Genomic DNA, 18,527 nt, shown 5'->3' with positions numbered 1-18,527 from the left:
GACATTTGCTCTTATTTTTCTAGAGTAAATACATAGGACTAGAAATGCTTAGATCATATGATAGGCATATGTTTAATTTTTAAAGAAACTGCCAAACTGTTTTCCAGAGGGGTGGTTCTATTTTACATTCCCAGCAGCATTGTGGGACAGGTCTGTCAACACTTGGTTGGTGAGTCCTTTCTGTTTTAGTCATTCTAATAGATGTATTAGAATCTCAATGTGGTTTCAATTTAAACTTCCCAAACGATCATCTTTTCATTGCTTGTTTGTCATCTATGTATCTTCTTTGGTGGAGTGTCATTCAGGGCCCACTTTTAAATTTGATAATTTGTTTTCTCATAATTGAATTTTGAGAGTTATTTAATCTGAATACAGGTCCTTTAGCAGATTCTGATGAGAATTACATTGAATCAATAGCTTAATTTGGGAAGAAGTGACATCTTAACAATATTGAGTCTTCTAGTCCATGGACATGGCAGATTTTGCTGTTAATTTAAATTTTAAACTTCTTTCAGCAATATTTTGCAATTTTCAAAGTACAGGTTTTACGTATCTTTTGTCAGATTTATCCCTAAGAATTGTATATTTTTAAATGCTATTGTAAATTTTATTTTTTAAAAAATTGAATTTCCAGTAGTTTGTTGCTGGTACATAGAAATACAACTGCTATTTGTGTATTGATTGACCTTGTGTCCTGCAGCCTCACTCAACATACTTGTTAGTTCTAGTCAGTTTTCTGTACATTCCATCAAATTTTCCACATGGATGGTCATGTAGTCTGCTAATAATGGTGTTCCTTTCCCATCTAGATGCTTTTTATTTCTTTTCTTCCTATACTGCATTGGCTGGAACCTCTAGTATAATGTTTAATAGAAGCAGTAACAGAATATCTGTCTGTGCGGGATATTGGTCTGTAGTTTTCTCTGATGTCTTTGTCTGGTTTTTGTATTGGAGTAATGCTGTCTTCATTAAGTAAGTCGGAAAATATTCTTCCTTTTCAACTTTCTGAAAGAGTTTGAGAAAGAATTGGTGTTATTTCTCCTTCAATATTTGGTAGAATTCACCAGTGAAGCCAGCTAGGCCTAGAATTGTCTTTGTGGGAAAGTTTTTAAACTATAAATTCATTTTCTTTAATGAGTACTGCTATATTCAGGTTATTTCTTCTTGAATAATCTGTGATAGTTGGTGTCTTTAAAAGAACTTGTGCCTTCCATTTCACCTAAGTGTCAAATTTATTGGCATAATGTTATTTATAATTTTCCTTTATTATCTTTTTACCATCTCTAGAATCTATAGTGATACCATCTTTCTTATTCCTTATATTGGTCATTTTTATCTTTTCTGTAGCTGTCTTGGTTATCAGATTAATGGTCCTCAGTGCTTGGGTTCAAGTAACCTTTATTTTACTTAATAATGGCTCCAAAGTGCAAGAGCAGCGATGCTGGCATATTGTTATAATTGTTCTATTTTATTTTGCTATTGTTAATCTCTTACTATGCCTAATTTATAAAGTAAACTTTATCATAGGTATATAAGTATAGGAAAAAACATAGTGTATATAGGGTGCAGTCCTATCTGCGATTTCAGGCATCCACTAGGACCTTGGCATGTGTCCTCCAAGGATAAGGGGGGACTACTGTACTTTGTGATCAGAGAACATATTTTGCATGGCTTAAATCTTTTTAAGTGTATTGTTTTGTGGCCTAGAATATGGTCTAGCTTGGTAAAGCTTCCATTGACATTTCAGAATACTGTATTCAGCTCTGTTGGGTGGTGTGTTCTATAAATGTCAATTAAGTTGGTTGGTAATGTTATTCAAGTCTTCTATGTCCTTATTGGTTTCTGTATAGTTGTTATATCAATTATAACATGCTAAAATCTCTGACTATAATGATAAGTATTTATAATAAATATTCTTGAGTTTTGAGAAGCAGATATGTTACTGGGAAACAGCTTGATCCTTTCAGATCTTGCTTTTAAGATTTGTTAGGTGGGACCAGCAATATTTATGTAGGATAAATTTTTCCACCCCACTGAGGCAAAACTTTTTTGTGTACTCAACTCAACGTTCAATGAATTAAGAAGTTTTTCTTGTCAGACTGGCAGAAACCTGCACAATTTCCAGTTCTTTGTGAACACTGGATACTATTTCCTCTAATCCTTTCTGATAGGTCTTTCCCTGGCCTCCTGTAGTTTTCTCAGATACATATGCTTATCAATACTCTGATGAATACTCAAAGGGAGGCACTTTTCAGATCTGCTGGGTTCTGTCTCTTTGCAGCTCTCTACCCTCTGATACTCTGTCCTTTGAACTCTAGCCATATTGTTTTTTCCAGACTTTCAACTCTGGTACTCTGCAGGGCTCCACTTGGGTTCCCTGTCCCAGTGCCACAGCCCAGAATCTCTCTTAAACTTGAGACAATTGTTGGGCTCACACACCTTATTTGTATTCTGTCTCCCAGGGATAACTGTCCTTCATGCCTGCTGCCCACTGTCTTGAATACTATAGTTTAATTTATTATGTTTGATTTGTAGTTGTTGACGGTGAGGGAGTAAATCTGGTCCCTGTTGCTCTATCTTGATTAAAAGTAGAAGTCTCCCTGGGGAACTTTTGAAAAAGACAAATTCTTTTTTTTGAGATGGAGTTTCGATCTTGTTGCCCAGGCTGGAGTGCAATGGTGCTATCTCGGCTCACCGCATCCTCTGCCTCCTGGGTTCAAGCAATTCTCCTGCCTCAGCCTCCCGAGTAGCTGGGATTATAGGCATGTACCACCACACCCGGCTAATTTTGTGTTTTTAGTAGAGACGGAGTTTCTCTGTGTTGGTCAGGCTGGTCTCGAAATCCCGACCTCAGATGATCTGCCTGCTTCAGCCTCCCAAAGTGCTGGGATTACAGGCATGAGCCACTGTGCCCGGCACTTCCTGCAAAGAGAATAAAATACCTAGGAATACAACTTACAAGGGTCGTGAAGGACCTCTTCAAGGAGAACTACAAATCACTGCTCAAGGAAATAAGAGAGGACACAAACAAATGGAAGAACATTCCATGCTCATGGATAGGAAGAATCAGTATTGTGAAAATGGCCATACTGCCCAAAGTAATTTATAGATTCAATGCTATACCCATCAAGCTACCATTGACCTTCTTCACAGAATTGGAAAAAACTACTTTAAATTTCATATGGAACCAAAAAAGAGCCCGTATAGCCAAGACAATCCTAAGCAAAAAGAACAAAGCTGGAGGCATCACGCTACCTGACTTCAAACTATACTACAAGGCTACAGTAATCAAAACAGCATGGTACTGGTACCAAAACAGATATATAGACCAATGGAACAGAACAGAGGCCTCAAAAATAACACCACATATCTACAACCATCTGATCTTTGACAAACCTGACAAAAACAAGCAATGGGGAAAGGATTCCCTATTTAATAAATAGTGTTGGGAAAACTGGCTAGCCATATGCAGGAAGCTGAGACTGGATCCCTTCCTTATACCTTATACAAAAATTAACTCAAGAGGGATTAAAGACTTAAATGTAAGACCTAAAACCATAAAAACCCTAGAAGAAAACCTAGGCAATACCATTCAGGACATAGGCATGGGCAAAGACTTCATGACTAAAACACCAAAAGCAATGGCAACAAAAGCCAAAATTGACAAATGGGATCTAATTAAATGAAAGAACTTCTGCACAGCAAAATAAACTATCATCAGAGTGAACAGGCAACCTACAGAATGGGAGAAAATTTTTGCAATCTATCCATCTGACAAAGGGGTAATATCCAGAATCTACAAAGAACTTAAATTTATAAGAAAAAACCAACCCCATCAAAAAGTGGGCAAAGGATATGAACAGACACTTCTCAAAAGAAGACATTTATGCGGCCAACAAACATGAAAAAATGCTCATCATCAGTGGTCATTAGAGAAACACAAATCAAAACTGCAATGAGATACCATGTCACACCAGTTAGAATAGCGATCATTAAAAAGTCAGGAAACAACATATGCTGGAGAGGATGTGGAGAAATAGGAACACTGTTACACTGTTGGTGGGAGTGTAAATTAGTTCAACCATTGTGTAAGATAGTGTGGCGATTCCCCAAGGATCTGGAACTAGAAATACTATTTGACCCAGCAGTCCCATTACTGGGTATGTACCCAAAGGATTATAAATGAACTCCCGACCGCAGGTGATCTGCCTGCCTCAGCATCCAAAGTGCTGGGATTACAGGTTTGAGCCACTGTGCCCAGCAATTGCTACAAAGACAATAAAATACCTAGGAATACAACTTACAAGGACCTCTTCAAGGAGAACTACAAACCACTGCTCAAGGAAATAAGAGAGGACACAAACAAATGGAAAAACATTCCATGTCATGGATAGGAAGGATCAATATTGCAAAAATGGCCATACTGCCTAAAGTAGTTTATAGATTCAATGCTATCCCCATCAAGCTGCCATTGACTTTCTTCACAGAACTGGAAAAAGCTACTTTAAAGTTTAAAAAACTACTATAAAGACACATGCACATGTATGTTTATTGTGGCACTGTTCACAACAGCAAAGACTCGGAACCAACCTAAATGCCCATGAATGATAGACTGGATAAAGAAAATGTGGCACATATACACCATGGAATACTATACAGCCATAAAAAGGATGAGTTCATGTCCTTTGCAGGACATGGATGAAGCTGTAAACCATCATTCTCAGCAAACTAACACAAGAACAGAAAAACAAACACCACATGTTCTCACTCATAAGTGGCAGCTGAACAATGAGAACACATGGACATTGTGGGGGGCATCACACACTGGGGCCTGTTGGGGAGTGGGGGACTGGGGGAGGAGAAATACCTAATGTGGATGATGGGTTAATGGGTGCAGCAAACCACCATGGCACGTGTATACCTATGTAACAAACCTGCATGTTCTGCACATGTACCCCAGAACTGGTATAATTTTTAAAAATAAAGAAAAGAAAGAAAAAGACAAATTCTTGGCTGGACGCAGTGGCTCACACCTGTAATCCCAGCGCGTTGGGAGGCCAAGGTGGGTGGATCATTTCAGGTCAGGAGTTCAAGACCAGCCTGGAAAAATTAGCTGACATGGTGGTATGTGCCTGTAGTCCCAGCTACTTGGGAGGCTGAGATGGGAGAATCACTTAAACCCTGGAGGCAGAAGTTGCAATGAACTGAAAATGTGCCACTACACTCCAGGCTGGGTAACAGAGCGAGACTCTGTCTCAAAAAAAAAAAAAAAAAAGAGAGAGAGACAGAGAGAAAGAGACAAATTGTTAAGTCCACCACAGACCTATTGAAATTCAGTCTATGGATGAATCCAGAAATCTGTAACAAGCTCCCCATCTGATTCTGCAGTAGAAACATTTTAGAACCACTGATTTGATCAAATGTGATCTCTTAAAGTCCAGTCCAATTCATCAAGCAGCCAGGGCAGTGGCATTTCTCAAGAGACAATGAGGTCGTGATCAGTCTCTCAGTTTCAACTCTGAATTGTGCTTGCATCATCACAGACCTACACCAGTGAACCGTGGAAATCTCACCCCAAGAAAATCTCATGCAAAAAACTCTGTCAGGAGACTACTGGTTGTAAAAATTCTAAGGTTTACTCAGTCATTAAAATTATGCATATATAATAGATTCCTTTCTATTTTCACTACCAACAGAAAATTGAACATTTGCTTCAACCTTCATGAAATCAAAACTTTTAGAGAAAAATGATCTTTTTATAAGGAAAATGAGTTGTTCCATGTTACCAATTAGATCTTAGCTTTAAATTTTGGAATGATTAAAATCCTTTTCAATAATTGCAAAATTTCCTTTGATTAAGTCACCCTAGAAGTTGATTATGCAGTGTAGTTTCAAGTTCGTCATGTTCTCTTCTTGGGAACAACTTTCTGTCTGGGGTTGTCAGTAGTGGTAATCCCCTAAGTGCATGTTGGTTGTTGGGTTGATGTAGCCATGAAAGATTTGATGAACTGTGATTTGACTGTCTTTACACAGGTCCAATTTCCACATAGACCAGTTAACTCTCTGTATAACTAAGTTCCGTCCCGTCCTTGGCAGATGGATTATTTTGTGAATAATGAATTTCCCTTAGCTACCTCCATACCTCCATTTTGGTTTACTAAATATAGAATCATTTAAGAAATCTGTCCACAATTATTTGCAGTGAATCCACAATCAATAATAGCATCAGCCAGTGATATACCAACTTACATAGGGAGCATGTCACTTTCTGAACAACTCTTTGTTAATCCTATTTTACATTCCAGTAAAAATGGAAACATAATATTATGTGGTAGATGGTGTGTAAGTATGCATATTATAATCCCTTTAGCTCAGAGGTTCTTAATCCTTGCTGTGTCACGAGCCCCTTTGGTATCTTGTGATTCTGCTTATGGATCCTTTCTCAAAATAATGTTACAAGTGTGTTAAATAAAATAGAAAAAACCAATTACATTGAAATACAGTTATCAAAATATGTTTAAAATACAATTGTGGTATGGTAACATATATGCTTCCTTATTATTTTTTGTTTGTTTGTTTGTTTTGAGACAGAGTCTTATTCTTCACCCTGGCTGGAGTGCAGTGGCATGATCTCGGCTCACTGCAAACTTCGCCTCCCAGGTTCGCCTGCCAAGCGATTCTCCTGCCTCAGCCTCCTGAGTAGCTGGGATTACAGGCATGCACCACCATGCTGGGCTAATTTTTGTGTTTTTAGTAGAGACAGGGTTTCACCATGTTGGTCAGGCTAGTCTTGAACTCCTGACCTTTTGATACACCCGCCTCGGCCTCCCAAAGTGCTGGGATTACAGGTGTAAGCCACTGCACCTAGCCTATGCTTCCTTATTAATGCCATAAAATAATAAGATCTAGTTGTAGCTCTAATAATTATTATAATTTTTCATTAAGAATGAGCTACTAAATATCATTTCCAAATAAACAATGGCAAAAATTATAATGTTACATGAAAATATTACTGTTCATAGCCTATACTTGTAACATAAGGAAATGCTAAATTTGGTTAGTTTGGTAAAAATAAGAATATTTTTTCCTTGCAAGTTCCCGAACCCCCTGAATTCGTTCTATGAATCCTAAGAACCTCTGCCTTCCTTCTGTTAATTTTTAATGAAAATTTAGATTTTAGTCACAAAAACCAAGTTATAAAAGTAGATTATGAAGGAATGTGGGAGAAAAAAATGAAGTTCCAGTTTTCTCATGGAATTGGTTGAAAGAGTTTATTCAACATTAAGATATATACACTGTGCATTTTTTTTTACATTCCATTACTTCCTGCTGGAATTAGCATTGTCCTCTTCAATGAGTCACTAATGAACAGCCTGACAAGTATGACTTAATCATACAGCACTTTTAATCTATGAAACCTACTCAGAATGTTAGCACAAAGTAGAAATATAATGATATAAGGCGAGACTTATATACTATAATGAAATCTTAGCTCAGAAGAACCTGATTGGCAGCAAGCTTAGGACCTTTAAAATCAGAAGTCCTTTGGGTCTTGTCTTAGCAACTTACTTGTTAAAGGCCCTGGGTGGGGAGGTGGTTGTGAGGAGATACAAGAAAATGAAAAGAAGGAATAAATAAAGTCATGGATTTCACAATGTGAAGTTCAAAAAGGCTATACGCTATCACAGGTGTTCAATACATATAGCAAACCTCATATTTACAAGTTGCTAACTGGAATTGCATGATTAGATTGAGTAATTGCACGTGTCGGTAAAAAGCTGTGATTACCTAAGAAAAATATATTCATTTTTGTCTGTGTAGGGCTCACCTATTTCGTATATCTTTAAAACTTTGACCAATTATAAGTCTGTTAGCAAGGTAGAGAGTAAAATCCTATATTTTCTGTGGATCTTGACACATGTATGTTCCTGATCGTTATTTACTAAACAATTAGCTTTAACATGTAAGATGGAATGGGAAAAATATTTAAACCTAGTGTGAATTGCCTAGGTATGAGAAGCCTTAGAACTGTTAGAAATTTCTGTTTTCCATTTCTCAAATACTGTGACCATAACTCGTAGTTTATTTATAAGTGGAAAGTAACACTTCATAATACCTGGCAGCGCTTTCAAAACTAGATTATATCTGTCTTTGCCTGAAGGGCTCTAGTAACACTATTGTACAATATTTTCTTCTGACCATCTGGCAGTTCTTAGGAACCAACCTCTGTCAACATTTTATAGCTACTACACTGGTTACAGCTAATCCTTTCAATGAATGAGCTGGAAAAAATGTAGATACATCAATATCATGTTCCTTTAGAGCCCATTTAATCCATGCCCTGTTATTATTTTGTTTAATAGGGCCATTATCTTCTGTGAGAATGAAAAGTAATTTGTCAGAATCGTTTTTTAAAATTTAAAGATCAATCTATGTAAATTTTTCTTAAATAAAAGACACCATAGTTTTTTTAAAAAAAGAACCTCAAACATAATCATTAAGAGTCTCAGAAATGGGAACTTAGGGCTTAGATTCCACACACATTTTTAGGTATTGTTTTCTAATCTTTCTAACGTGTTTAGTCTAATAACCAAGCCTGGATTGGGCTATTTCTGAGAGTTTATGTTAACAGCGGAGTTGACACCTCAGCAAGGTTAAAAAAACAAACAAAAAAAACAAAAAACTTGTATGTTTCTCTTGTTGTTTGCTTTAAGAAACTAGGAAGCAATTCATTCCAATGAGGGATTTTTTATGATTTTTTCTTCAAAACAATTTGGTACTCTATGGACTTTGAATAACTAATGATTTTAAAATACTTTATTTTGTAGTTAATGAATAAAAGTTGTGGAAAGTTTCCAGTGTTCTCATTCTAACCTATCTTTATTTCATAAAAACTCGTGTTGGCTGAAGAATTTTCTTAGAAAGGCTGTTAGTTATTTCTACATTCTGAAATTTACATTTATCATTGAATTGAAATGGGAAAAGATATTGATCTTTTTTTCAGATTCAGAGTTTAAAACTCTGCTCATAATACAAATGATAAAAGAGATTCTCCTCAACTTCATTATTCCACTACACACCACCACTATCATGAGACCAAGATTTTTTTTTTTTTTTTTTTGAGACAGGGTGTCACTCTGTTGCCCAGTCTGGAGTCCAGTGGCACCATCATACCTCCCTACACCCTCGAACTCCTGGGCCCAGGTGATCCTCCCACCTCAGCCTTTCTAGTAGTTGGGACTACAGGAGCATGCCAGCACGCCCAGCTAATTTTTGTCTTTTTGATAGAGAGACAGGGTTTTGCTATGTTGCTAAGGCTGGTCGCAAACTCCTGGGTTCAAGCCATCCTCCGACCTCAGCCTCCCAAGTGCTGGGATTACAGATGTAAGCCATGGTGCCTGGCCAAGATCAAGTTTTTGACAGAAATCTTTTCTCTGTAAATGTTTTGCACTTTCATATTTAGGTGCTTCAACTTGGGCAAGGTTGTTCAGTTAACATACACAGATATAGACACACACACATATGTGTCTGCACAAACTGTCCCTAGGTTGTTGGATGAAATTAATTTGTCATCCCCATAGTTTTTTGGTAACAAAATTAATTTTAAAAAATTCTTTAGAGAGTTTTATGGTGACTTTTAGAAAATATTTTCCCTTTCTTTTCTATCAGATGGAGATTAAAACTACTGTAATTATAGTAGAATGTTGAGTAGACTCGGGAATTTGTGTAAGATGTGGCTAACAATTTCGATAACTGTACATTAGAGTGTGTTAAGACAATGAGCCTTCTTTGATATTGTCTTTTCTTCTTCCAATTACCAGGTTTCTGTCATATCCTAAATTTAGGCAGGGAATAATATTCATCTCCAAATTAAGTATAACATCTGGCTATATTTTGGTACTTTTTAATTGAAATATATAACTGGTATCAGTTTAAAAGTACCAAAATATAGCCAGATGTTATACTTAATATATATAAAGGTATGCCATTACTCTTAAAAAAAAAAAAAAAAAAAGTCATATAGTGGCTCACGCTTGTAATCCCAGCACTTTGGGAGGCCGAGGTGGGCAGATCACCTGAGGTCAGGAGTTTGAGACCAGCCTGACCAACATGGAGACACCCCGTCTCTACTAAAAATACAAAATTAGCCAGGCATGGTGGCACATGCCTGTAATTCCAGCTACTTGGGAAGCTGAGGCAGGAGAATCACTTGAACCCTGGAGGCGGAGGTTGCAGTGAGCCAAGATCATGCCATTGCACTCCAGCCTGGGCAACAAGAGTGAAACTCTGTCTCAAAAAATAATAATAATTAATAAATAAATAATAACAAAATTTTAAAAAGTCATAAAATTGGAAGAAACCTAAAGAGGTCGCTAGTATAATTTATTTTCTTGGAGATACGATGTTTCTGGAAAGAGGAAAGCTATAGCCTCTCTTCTAACATGTAGTGACTTTTGTTATCAAATAATTCCATATATGTAAATAAACTCTTTCTTACTATTCTCTAAATTCCACTTATTATCTTATTTTTTTCTTGCTCTAAAGCATTGAATATCTTTGTTTTTCTTTAAAGTTATTTTTAAAACCAGAGGATTTAAACTTACTATTAAACATTTCCTCTCAATTCTCTTAATTACTTTTTAATTTTTCCTATTAAGAAGGACAGTTTGGAAAACACAAAGCTAGAAGGAAAAGTAATTGTAATTCCATGTCTAGAAGTAATAGCTTAGCCTATGTCCTTTGTTTCTTTTTTCTCTATATCTGTACTGTTTTAAGTTGTGTTTTACAAAAGTGATACCATATTGCATATACTATATTGTAGTTTGCTTTTTAACATTTTATTTATTTATTTATTTTTTGAGACAGGGTCTCACTCTGTCACCCAGGCTGGAGTGTAGTGGTGCCATCTCAGTTCACTGTAACCTCCACCTTCCAGGCTCAAGTGATCCTTCCACCTCAGCCTCTCTAGTAGCTAGGACTACAGGTGCACACCCTGACACCTGGATAATTTTTGTGTTTTTTATAGAGATGGGGTTTCACCATATTGTCCAGGCTGGTCTCGAACTCCTGAGCTCAAGTGATCTGCCCACCTCAGCCTCCCAAAATGCTGGTGTTACAAGTGTGAGCCACCATGCCTGTCCCTGCTTTTAGAAAAATTTATTAACCAATTTTGTTAATAAACATTCCTTCACTCATTATTTTTAATGACTACCTAGTATTCTGTAGTGTGAATGCACCATAATTTACTCAACCTGTTTTCCAACATTTTTTTAAGAGAACAACAAAAATGTTAAAATAATTTTATGGTAAACACACATATATCCACCATTTAGATTTTACAACTAACATCTTATTATGCTTGCTATTAGTCTGTTCTCACACTGCTATAAAGAACTACCTGAGACTGGGTAATTTATGAAGAAAAGAGGTTTAATTGACTCACACTTCCACAGGCTTAACGGGAAGCATGACTGGGAGGCCTCAGGAAACTTACAATCATGGTGGAAGGTGAAGGGGAAGCAAGCGCATCTTACTATGGCAGAGCAGGAGAGAGAGAGAACAAGGGAGGAAGTGCCATACTTTAAACTATCAGATCTCAGAAGAACTCCCTCCCTAACATGAGAATAGCATGAGGGAAATTTGCCTTCATGATCCAGTCACTTCCCACCAGGTCCCTCCCCTGACACCTGGGGATTATAATTCGACACGAGATTTGGGTGGGGACACAGAGCCAAATCATATCACCTGTTTTATCACATACCAGTCAAACTAGCTATCTCTCCATTATTTTTTATGTATTGCCAAGTAAGTTGTAGACATTAATATACTCCCCCCACCCAAGTATTTAAGCATCATTAATTAGACTTCAGTATATGCTTATGTACTGAGCCTATATATATATACACATATGTATATATATACACATATATACACATATCTACATATATATATATGTATGTTTGTTTTTTGAGACAGAGACTTGCTTTGTCACCCAGGCTGGAGTGCAGCAGCATGATCTTGGCTCACTGCAGCCTCTGCCTCCTGGCTTCAAGCAATTCTCGTGCCTCAACCTCCCGAGTAGCTGGGATTACAGATATGTGCCACCACACCTGGCTGATATTTTGTATTTTTTTACTGGAGACAGGGTTTCGCCATGTTGGCCAGGCTGGTCTTGAACTCCTGATCTCAAGTGATCCACCCACCTCAGCCTCCCAAAGTGCTGAGATTACAGGCATGAGCCACCAACTGGACCCCCAACCTGTATTTTAAAGGATTCTTTTACATTTATTAATTATATTTATTTATTAATATAACTGGATCAGCTATATATTGCCACACAGCAAAATACCCCAAAATTTAGTGGCTTAAAACAAACAAATACTTTATTTGCTTTTGATTCTGTGGGTCAGCAACATAGGCTAAGGTCAGCTGAGTGATTTTTCTGCTGGCCTCACAAGAGTTTTTAATGCAATAATAGTCATCTGGCTGTTTCACTAAGGCTGGATGGAGCAAGATGGTCTCACTTGATAAATTCCTGGAATTGGAATTACTTAATAAAAAGGTATACATACACATAGTCAAATTGCCCTCTTTAATTAATTAAAATGTTTTCCCCTACCCCAGATGCTATTTGCATTCTTTCCACTCAAAGTCAGGAATTTTTTGAGATGCTGGCTGGATTCATTTTAATGAATATATTGAGTATCTCTTGGCTAGGTGTTGAGAAGGATACAAGAGAAAGCAATACAAGATATTGTCTGTTCTTCAGGAATTTATAATCTAGTTGTATAGATAACACCAACACTAATAAGATAGTCAAATCGAATTGTAAGACCTGGTACAGTTGTCAAATTGCTGACCTCTTTCTCCTCTTCTCACAGGACAGGCTATATTAATTACTTGACATCTAATAAGTATTCAGTAAATAATTGTTTAGTGTTTATCACTGAATTTAAGAGAAGCTCTGAGTTAAAGTCCTCTAGATATGAGGGATTTTGTTAAAGAGGTAGGCCTTGATATGGCCCTTGAATTAGAGGTACAATTTAGAATTAGAACAAGGAAAGGCATACAGATTTAGTAATCATTTACTTTAAATCTGTTTTATTTTGTATGTATGGCTAGAAATTACCTTTCTTGTTTGTTTACTATAAACACAAGACTATCTGCTAAATATTTCCCTACTGCATTCATAACTAGGATTGCCAAAGTACCATTTTTAATTTCTGACCATCCTTTATCATACAAGGTGTGACTAGAAGGGAAACAACCCATTTTCTCAAACAAATTCAGAAACCCTTATCTGAAAACTCCATGTAGTAGGAAGATTTTCAACATATTAGAGGAAATAGTTAAGGGAGGGTTATGGGTATAAGCAAATCTATGAAAGCCAATCTAATTTTTTTTTACATTTTTTAAAGTAAAATATCAATTTGGGCACCCTAAATACACATAGTAAAATAGTTACAATGAGATTCTGAACCATTAGTATACATTTACTATTTTTTCACTGTAAACTTTCAGGCTGTGTATCTTCCTTGATTTCCACTCTGCGCTTAGAAGTTCAGGTTGCTTTTTTGTTGAGGGTGCTTATACTAAAGGTTTTTGCTTTTTTTGCTGAATGTAATTGTCAATCCTCCAGAAAATTTTATGACACAGAGTTGTTGACTTCCATTGTCTGATTCCCACCGTGGTCTCAGAGACAAAGAAAACTGAACAAATAAGCTATTTGTGGCTCACTGTCTTTAACCATTGAACAAGTATTTCTTTCTCCCCATTTCAATGTGTTATTTTGCCTTAGTTCCAAATGGAGTGCCATCAGTCCCTGATGAACTGAGCTAAAAAGTTGAGGACATGCAATTACAAAACCCTCATATACTTCTTCTCACCTTCTGTCTCTCTTCCAAAAATTTGTGGTAGTAATTCTGTTCTCTTCTCCTTTATTTCCCTTTTCTTTTTCGTAATTATTTGTGTAATAGGGAGACAAAAACTCTTGAGGATGAAGAAGCCACAAATAAAAGTGAATTTCACTAAGGGGAAATCAAGGTCGAGAAATTATTATTATCTAATGGCACTTCTCCATACAAATGAGTGTTGCCCTCTTCACATTTTTTATCTTAGCCCAACTCTGCTGCTGTTACTCAAAGTATGTTTTTGTTATGGCCTTTACAAACTGTAGCACAGTTTTTTTGAACATACTTGGTGGTGGCACGTCTTTCGTGAGGGTGAGTTTTGTTTTGTAAACAAGTTATTTACTATCAAAATTGGTGATTTCGGCAGATGGAATCATGCTGCATAATATGTCTACACATAAACACATTCATATACGCACAGGCATATCATCACACATATGTAAAGTAATGAGAATAACTCAGAGTTTGTCTATCATTGAAAAAGTGCCATTTCCTAAGTGTTTGGGGACAACATTTTTTATTTTTAAGAATCAAAAAGAACTGAAACAGCCTTGGAGGTCATTTATTTCAATACCCCAAGGAAACTACGACACAGAACAGGAGAATGACTTGTCAAAGTCTCATGGGCAGTGATTGAGAACTCCTTAGATTTCGGTTTCTTTGTTGATGATCACATATCTTGCTTGTCCTAATTCCTTTGAGAGTGAGTTCTGAGGGAATACAGATTAGAGTCTTGCATGTAGAGATTCCTAGGAAATTATGTTGGCATAGAAGAAATAAAACCACTTATACATAGAGGTTCTTTAAAATATTTTAAAAGCTCCAAATTTTATTGATAGAATTATAATAATCTATAGGCAAAATTTCCTTTTAATCAGAAACATATTAAAGAAAGTAAGAATTCTATATAATTCATGAACCATTTGAGTAATCTGAGCCTGCACCTAATAATTCATGAGTATTGTTCAAAATTAACTACTCCAGGAACATCAGTTAAATGTTTTTGTGTTTTGTGAGTATTTGTAGCTGTGTTTGCAAGCATATTTCTTTTACAAAATCAGCTGTCTACTACTTTCCCCAAACTGGATTTCTAAAATAGCCACTAAAGTATTAACCAAAAGTGATCCCCATTGCTGTCATAAACTATGTATCTAAAATACCTATTTTGTTTGGAAAAGAAAACAGCTCGTGAGGAAATTAAATGGTAATATATGATCATTCAGAGAAATGGATTGGCTGAAACAATTACCTCTCAAAATGACAAATATCTTTTTCCATATAAATAACCTAGTCAGTCTAACATTTAGAGAGTCAAAGGTCTTTTAGACCTTATGATTCCCAATCAATGTTGGAAGAGGCTGGAGTAATGGCATTCAAACACCAGGTCCACAGACTGGTACTAGCCTGTGACAAGGCGTCTCTGACAGCATTTTAGCCTATCAGTAGTGAAATGAGGAAAAAGAAGATGATATAGTGAGCTTATTAGAAAACTAAATATATCCAGCTTTTTATTATTGAAATATCATTTTTGAAATGGTAGTGATAATAGATTTTTTTGTTGTTTGTTTTTATCATGTTCTTACCTTAGCAAAGTTGAATCCCCAAATTTAAGAAGTCATCCAATTCAATGTTCTACCCTTTCAGAATATAAACAAAGTGCCTGCTACAGAATTTGAGTTATTTTATAAAAGTAGAATAAATGACTTACAAGTTTCTTAATGTGACACCCCCCCACCAAGATTACTGCGAGAGTTCAGTTTATCTATAGTTTATCTTTAAAAGTTTACTGCAGCTGGTTCTAAGTAATGATTCCCTACTCCCCTTCTATTTTCATGACCATCCTGAACCTTTCATTGAAGCTCAGGCTGCTTATATAGAGTCTGAATTGTTTTGTCAGTATTAGTAGCTCATAATTAACATTGTGATTTGTCACGTAGCACCTCTTACTGCACTATTCTGTGGTTTCAAGAAGTTATTTTGGTAGCAGTTCCTTTATGATCAGAAGGAACATTTTGCTACAATAGGAAATGCATTCTGTGCAGACAGGCTGCAAATTCCCATGACAGGGCAGGCTCATCTGTCAAAGAATATTTTTTATTCCCATTTACCTCTTTGATTACATTCAGAATGCCCCAGTAATGCTGATGAGATCATTCTAACTCTTAAGAACATTTTCCTCATGTTTTCTATCATCTCCAATAACATTAAAATGTTTATCACAGTGGAAATGGTAGAGAAATCTGTTTTTCTCTTTGGGAAGCTAATTTGGGGAAGGAAGGTTGGTATATGAATGTCTAAAAAGTATTTTTTAAATTATCCGTACCGGTGTTTATTATTTAACTGAACACTAAATTGCTCTTGCATGTATCACATTTGCATATACTATGGGTTCTAGTAGTGAACGTAAAAGCTCCAGTGATTTACTCAAAAAAAGATATTTTCAATTCTACCTATACTGTAGGCGAGGAAATACTATGAATTATTGATACCTTTTTTAGTGAAATACGGTGTTTTATGTACCATAATGAAAATCAAAATAGGTAAACACGTGGTTACAGTGATTTGAGTGCAGAAATGTGTAATTGATGCAATTAGGTGCTTTATTGGCATTTTAAATGAAGTCTGTATTTGTGCATATGTAATTATAATTTGAATATATTCTGATTTTTTGTCCTCTACTTTTTTCCAAGTTATAGTCTTATATATGCTCAGCACTTTATTTTTAAAAACTTTTTATTATGAAATGTAAACGATTCAAAAAAGTAAAGAAAATAGTATAGTGAGAGCAATGTACCCATCACCCAATATACCCATTAGCATGACTGATGTTATTCCACTTATATCTCCATTCACCAACCTTCTCCCACCACTAGATTGTGTAAAATCACATACCGGGTATCATTGTATCCTTAAATACTTTCATATATAAACTATATACCAACAGATATTTAAAATATATTTTCCTTTTTTGTACTTTTAAGTTTTATTTAAAAAAATTGACAAATAATAATTGTACTTATTTACGGGGTACCTGTTGACATTTCAATATCTGTAATGTATAGTAATCAGATCAGGTATTAGCATATCCATCATCTCAAACATTTATCGTTTTCTTGTGTTGGGAACATTTAGTGTCCCTTTCTAGCTATTTGAAACTATATAATGTATTATGAAATATATTTTCTTCATACCATCAAATATTCAAAGAGTTAAGTTTTCCTCCCTCTTGATTATCTCTCTCTCTCTCTTTCTCTTTTCAACAATTTGTTTCAATTTAGATCCAATCAGAATCTATTGTATTTGGCTGATATTTCTCCTGAATCCTTAAACTTAGGTTTCCTCCTCCTGCCTCTTTTATTTTCTTACCAGTCATTTTTTAAGAAAACAGGGTCATTTGTCCTGTAAAATTCCCATATTTTGGATTTTCCTGATTATATTCCCTTGTGGGTATTGCTAATAGGTGCCTCTAAGCTGTTAGTTTCAGTATTTTAAGATTATTTTCCAATTTTTATTTTGAATGTAAATCTCAACATGTCTTCATTTTTCTATTCAAGTAATTTAAATCTCTATTCAAGTCTAATCCAAAATCTACCTTTTTCTTGCCATACCAGTCAATCACATTTGCAGTATTTTAAAAGAAGATTGCATATGAAAAGATTGCTTTTCCACTTGTTCCTAGACCTCAGAGAGATTAATTTAAAGACATATACTGTATGATCTCCCTCATATCCTAAGAAAGTTGATCTCACAGAAGTAGAGAGTAGAATGGGGATTGCCAGAGACTGGGGTGGTTAATGTGGAGGGAGAATGGGAAGATGTTGGTCAAAGAACACATAATTACAGTTAGTTAGGAGGAATAAGTTCAAGAGACATACTGTACAGTGTGGTTACCATAGTTAATGATGATATATTGTATTCTTGAAAAATGCAGAGTGGATGTTAAGTGCTGTTATCACAAAAATGGTAACAATGTGAGGTAATCCATTTGTTAATTAGCTAACCATCCCATAAGGTGTATATACACAATTTTCTGTCAGTTTTTTTTAAAAAACACTTTTTAACAGAAAAAAATAGTTTAATCAATAAAAATTTGAGTTTATTAAGTTATGCCACATATGAGTGGCATAAACTGCTACAAGGAATACAAAGGCCATTTTAATCCCTGTGAGTAAAAGTCTTCAAAACTGACTCCTAATGTGGTCATAAATTCTTCATTACTAAGTGCTTCTTGACCATTGTAATTTTATAGGATTTGATTTCTGAAATTACGAACTTTGTTCTGATGAACTCATTCTCTCCTCTTCATAACTTCTAATTTAGTGTTTTTCTGCTTGCTAGGGAGGGATGGAAGAAAAATGGCTCATTTCCAGAAGGGTGGATTGGAATCACTCATAGGGCTCTTAACGCCTCCTGCTGAATTGATGATTACTGTTGGAGTGACCCACTGCTACTAATGGAATTATAAAACATCTTTCAGATGTGCTGGGGTGGAAAAACAGTTGAAAACCACTGTCAACAGTCTAAGACTTTCATGAGAAAGTTGCTGTATAAAGTTATAATACACCTAGTTGACTTTCAAAGGCATCTTAGCCTAAGACATTGACTGTTAAGAAAATA

At 35.8% G+C, this 18,527-nt stretch overlaps 1 protein-coding gene across 1 annotated transcript in view; it reads left to right on the top strand.

Moving 5' to 3' along the window:
* CAMKMT (calmodulin-lysine N-methyltransferase) overlaps window positions 1-18,527 on the top strand; it is a 408,960-nt gene that overhangs the window by 227,658 nt on the left and 162,775 nt on the right. The gene's annotated exons all lie outside the window — the stretch shown is intronic.

Source organism: Macaca thibetana, chromosome 13 (genome assembly GCF_024542745.1).
Source record: "Macaca thibetana thibetana isolate TM-01 chromosome 13, ASM2454274v1, whole genome shotgun sequence".
Classification (NCBI taxonomy): Eukaryota; Metazoa; Chordata; class Mammalia; order Primates; family Cercopithecidae; genus Macaca; species Macaca thibetana.
This window is presented reverse-complemented; position numbering and strand designations above follow the sequence as displayed.